We start from the raw sequence: 6,285 nt of genomic DNA, 5'->3' as shown, positions 1-6,285 counted from the left end.
AGAAGATTAGAACTGGACTGGCACAATTGGAGATTTTGCAGTACGTATCCCAAAACCTATTGAGAAGCATAAAGTAGTTCTTACAACCAAATGCCAACAGGCGATTGTGGCCTGTCGCTAACTAATGAAGCAGCACGTATTACTATAGTAGGTCTTTGCTTAAGTGGGAATCAAAAGAAAAGAACAGACTAACAGCCTAGTCAGAAGAAGAGTTCCAAAGGACTCAGGTGGATAATAACTATTGGCCTACTTAACCACGATTAAGTGAACTGAAAAGATCTATAGTCATATGTAAACAAAGACAAACCAGTGCGTTTAAATCCAAAGAAGCCCCGACTGGAGTAGATGTTTGTAAACAAGGCACCATTCACCATACGATTCCCTTATAAGTATCGTAACCGCTCGCAGGTTACGATGTATAAGCTACTAAGGAGTACTATTTCAAATAAAAACTGGAGCCAGCAGCTTATGCAACGTACATGTATCAAATAAACGTAAGAAATATGGCAGGCAAGGAATACCAGGGGACAGACTTTAAAATTCGCTGTTAATTTTATTATCCGATGCAACCTTGTTTCCTTATGCGGCATCATATCTGTTACGAGAAACGGTAAAAAGATGGATATACAAATAAGCATACATGGTGTAGTATGTCGATATATTGATGTAGAGTAAATTTGGCATGCATCGATTTTTGTGCTCCTTTTAAAATCTCGTCGTATAAAAAACAGTGTTTAGTAAACAAAAATAGAAACAATAATGATTAAAGCTGCACTTCTGGTAGGGTTACTAAATGAGAGTTCAATCTAGAAATTTGATTCGGTCTCAGATTTAGGCAGCAATATTAGATTTCGGTGCACGTCTCATCTTCTGAGAGAAGGGATTTAGACAAGCAAGGAACGAAAACAGAAAAGGTATCAGAAAACAAAAAGTATACGTACAGAAAAGAAGTTTTGTCGAAGGAGTTTTGATCGACAAACAATTATTTAAAGCGACATGTATGCCGACTAACTTCAAACCATCATCTTTACAAAGCTGTATAGATTTATTTGCAGTTTACTGTCTTTTTTATTTAGTAAAATTTAAGAAGCGGCTTCAGAAAGTGAATTTACGTATTTTTAAGCAACGGTATGTCAGTTATTTTTCTATCACGTCTTATGGCGGGGTTGCGGGTAATAGTGTCGTAAGGAAACCTCCATGTGTCGTTAGTGATTTCGCCAAATTAGCCAGTCGATTGTGAATTAAACTCTCGAGCGCAGATCCAGTATAAGGGAGGTCCTAGACAGAATTCAAACTGCTCTTTACGTTAAGTTAAAGGAAAAACTATGATATCTCGAATTATATCAAGGCAATGACGATAACTTCAGTTTGTTTGATTATAAGATTGTCAAGTATTATTTCTGAACATCTAGCAATTGAGCAGAGATACAGGAATATCAACTGAAGACATCTTACAGAACAGCATATAGGCGGTAGTTTTAGTATGTTTAAGCAGCAGAACTTGTTCCTTGACTGTCATTTGGACGGTGTGTGTAACTTAAGTTAGCCCTCTAACAATTTGAATATAAATGAATGCGATTGCCTTTTTGGAGGCCCATTTTGCCTCTGGTAATGCTGAGAGTTATAAGATGGAGACGAAGGCTCAAATGATTACATCTTTGAAAAAATCGATTTTGCTGCCAAAGCTGCCATTTTAAGTCAGGATCATAATGCAGAAACGAGCGGGACCGATGACAGCAATACTCAAAAAGTCGATTCGATTTATGCACTGACTGCCACCACGACAGTGGCATGGTAGTCAAGGGGTGACTAAGGAGGGTGCAAGCACTTTCCAACTGTTGGAAGTTACGCTTTCAGTACCAGGGACAGTATATGTGTAAAGGCCAAAGCTCACTCTGATTGTAGCGTGTGTTCAATAACAATTGTTGCGGACGCACCGCCTTTTCTTTCAAAATTAGGGTAATCTTGTTGAATTTTGAACAATCTGCCGCTACGGACGTCGCATTTGTTGCCTACAAATCTAGACCCGGTTAGCAGCTTGAACTATGCTATTTGCAATAGAGGACAGCGACGACGTCGTCCGTTATAGACGGAACTCTTTTTATCGTCGTTGTTGCTTTAAGCCTTATTATCTTTAGCTATTCAGCCCAGTCCTAAAACGGCTGAGTGTCTGTTGTCAGGTCAGTTTGCTTTAGTCTCTCGCCGATCCGTTGGCAGAACCGGCACTTCTTCATTGTATATTCGACCGAATACGATAGCTATGGTGTGTCTAAAGGAAAATAGCGAACGCAACAAGCACGCGACTAGCCAATAACGGTTGACTAGTAGTAAACAAAATAGTTGCTATGTATCCGCGTAGAATTCAGTGACATATAAGGCAGTATGCTATATCGTTCAGATGCCGAAATAGTGTGGGCGGTAACTCATACTCACCTCACTATGCGCAAGAATATTGAGGACTAAAAGCCTCTTGTACGTTTACCAGACACACTGTGCCGCTTTTCGTGAAGTTGATAGACTTACACAGCGTCATTTAGAAAAATGGTTATATAATACAAAGTCAAATGTTAGGGCACATCTACAAAATGTGTTTGCTTAGCAGGTCCGATCAATGAATAGTTTGCGCTCTTTGAGATTCATATAATAGTTAGAAAACGAATTTTATATCTTATTTTAATAGCTATTTCCGTTTTGCTTTGGAAAGCTTGTAGCAGGTGCAATTATTAGTACACGGGTCGGAGTGACTAGGGACTCATTTTAGCGACACATTCAAGCAAGTGAATAAACATTTTAATAAAATAAACATTACTGTTATTTCGCACAGACATACATTCTTTATCGTATGCCATGATAGAATTCTTAGATGTATGGTGGGCTCTTATATTCTGCCAACCAAGTCGAAGGATCAGGATACTTAACAATACAAGATTTTGATTTAACCATACACATGTGTTTTTAGCGTGCGGAATAGCAAATCATTCAATTAAGCAATTATTTTTAAAACGTGTTTCGTATGTCGTCACCAAAGATATCCAGCAATATTTTCACAAACAACTCTTTATAGGACACTTAGTTCCTTTGTTTTCTACCTCAGTAGCCTTAGAACTTTCCACGGCGTTATGATTTAAGCTTAGATACTAAGAACGGTTTGCGCTAATATTTGGTGATTACAGCAATATTTATTATATATCTATTAAATCTCTAGCAGATTTGTTGAAAATTACATTTTCCGACATGTGTAAAGGATATTTTTTGTAAAAAACTTTCAAACTATTTTTGCTAAGATCGGCAAAGTCGATCCTCGTTCAACCCTCTCAAGAATAAATACTAGCGCTGATTTGTTTCGCTGAAACCAAATTTCGCTGACATATTTTGTTAGATTAATGAAAGCTTTAATGACTGTATGAAGATAGAAGAATTGAATTTGAAAGGACGCTGCAATTCAGCACGCAGAACTCTTCAGCATTTCATCATATTAACTCAACACGCAAGCCTATACTAGTGTCCATTGAATCCTGATTCTTAACATCTTTAACTTCATAAAATTATATCTGAGCTACCATAAGCGCGCTACTCATATAGGATTTAAATACTAATTAGAAGTAATTGTCTCTCGGGGCGCCAGTACTTATAGTGAGCGCTGCTTTTTGCTTTTTATGCTAATTTTATTGCTACTGTCTTTTATTGCAACTTTCATTGACAATTAGCACTGGTTCTTTAACTGTTATCAAATTTACGCTTGTCTAAAAAGGTATTTTGATACCTTATGATATATTGATAAAAGAAGATGTTAATGCTATGACTGTTGGAGTTAAAAAAAAATCGCCAAAATTCGTAGGTGAATGCCGGCTTCATCAGTTGTACTTTATTTAGAAATAAGCAGTTTTGTGAAAACTGCACTAGTCTATATTCAACAGTGAGGAGTTATGTAGTTATTTTCAAATTGCCAATTTTTATTGATTCATTTTTTTAAATATACCTTCGTCAACTCAAAGCGCTTTATATATCAATTACTGTCATGACTGACGTTCTATGTTATATGATCACGACTGAATGTCAAAAAGTTTATGATGTATTGAAACGTGTGTTAATGCCTTCTTAAACCTATTTATTGCAAAATCATAGTCCATGAACATTTTTTGCAACACATAAATTGATCTTAATTTCTGTTAGCTCAGACACACAATCGTTTTTGAGCTTCATTTTCTTACATTTATGCATTCGTCTAAACAATTTACGCCTTAATATAAGGAACTAGACCGACGCCCACCTTTATCGTAATTATTATTAATCGTTTCGTATCACTAGATTTACAGTAAATGGATCTACAGTCGCCCAAAAATCGTATCGTTTCATTGAGTTAAAGGCTCTTCTACTCTTTGATTCAAATATCGGTTAACGGTAAAACAAGTTTGATTAAATTTGTCAATACCAAACTTCTCCTGCTTCGCTATCGCAAGAACACTCCTTTATAGACTTTACAATAAGAGAAAATACGCCAATATAATCATCTTCGATCGCGATTTGTGCAGCGTATTTAAAGAGCTTCAATAGCAGTGAAATGTAACTAAGTATTTTGGATTAAGGGCTTTCGTTAGTTTTGTATGTATTATGCAATTTTTCTATCTCAGATAACATGAGTATTATGTATAAAATGCGAAAAACGTTAATCTCATATTTTGAAATGGTGTTATTTTATAATCGTACGATATTTTGTAATACATTATTTGCTTTTGGAATGCACTCGAGGCAAACTGCGGTAGGTCAGGGAAAGCACACAATTCAAGCGAAAACCATTTAAGAACTAAATTTGGTAAAGGATCTGCTACTCCAAGCATGGCACGTTGTCGTTCTAAAACAATTCAATGCAAATTTTGAACTCGAAAATGTTTTTCATGGAAAGCCCTGTATGAAGCGTATAGATCTGTGCTAAAACTTGGCCCATGTAAAAGTTAGCATTTGTGCTTAGTGTATGTAACAACACCATTGTTCACCTCAGACAAAGAAAAACTTGGATAAATTGGTACTACATAATTTGAGTGGGGATCAAATACGAAGAAGAAACCCTTTGCTTTCATGCCTTTCACGTGCATTCATTGACAAAAAATGATCTTTTATGATAATCGCACATAGTCACATTTGTGAGCAAATGTTCAACTGAACTAGCTTAGTGAAGATATTATTTGTTACTGTGTTATCCTCGCTCGTCCATTATGGTACAACTGTACTCTCAGCAATTAGAGGAGACGATGAGTAAACTATTTACCAAACAGTTCAGAATAGAACTGAAGAACTCCTATCGCACGACAACGCTCGATAGCAACCCGCAGGAACCATGGTCACAAAAATGCAACAGTTCTAATTTAAGACTCTTTGCCATCTACCATACATTACATCTACTGACTACCATTTTTTCATTATCTCGACAGCCTTTTAATAGGGCAGTTGTTCAACTCTCAACATAATGTCGAAATAGCTTTCGTGGTTTCTCGTACCTAGCATATAAACAGATAATCTATAATAATAATTTAGGCAGATAATCACAGGTAGTCATAGTGCATGTTTCAATTAAAATCAAATAATTATGCTTCTCAAAAAGTTCAAAAAGGTAAAGTTTTCTAATTCATATTTCATAATGATACTAGACAGTTTTCAAAATACGAACATTTAATTTTTTATAAAAACATCATTATTTTAGATCAAGTTTGGTGTGTTAGCGTATTCTATCCTGTGCTTTACACAAATATAAGGCCGACCCGATATATATACATCTTTCTCGTACATTTTTGTAAGACGACATACTTAACTTATATCTTTATACAACTCAATTTCTATAAAACGCGGAGGTGTTATTTTGAACGAGAAGCACGATTGTGCTACCTACGGATATGTATGTGCGCTTCTAACAAAACCTTGTTACGTTTGCTTATTACCTCTCACGCAGTTAACAGAATTCACGAAGTATACGCGCAAGTTTTATATGGCTCCTTTAATGATGCGCGTACCAGCGTCCATTGCTAATAAATTCATTTCAGCGACCCAGTCGATTATTGTGTCTTTTAACGTATGCTAGCTTTTTGTCAAAATCATTTAATCAGCAAAACAACTTTCGTATACGTGCCACCCTGCGCTTTCAAAAATCTATAATTCTGCTAATTTTTTCCTTATTTAGTTTCAATTCAAATATAACAGATTAGGATCTTGATGGACGATTATATAAATAAGGTATGATAATAATGTTAACACTTGTTGTTATTGCTAACTTACGACAATAGCGTTTGTTTA

Source organism: Varroa jacobsoni, unplaced genomic scaffold (assembly GCF_002532875.2).
Source record: "Varroa jacobsoni isolate VJ856 unplaced genomic scaffold, vjacob_1.0 scaffold_358, whole genome shotgun sequence".
Taxonomy (NCBI): domain Eukaryota; kingdom Metazoa; phylum Arthropoda; class Arachnida; order Mesostigmata; family Varroidae; genus Varroa; species Varroa jacobsoni.
Note: the sequence above shows the minus strand (reverse complement) of the source record.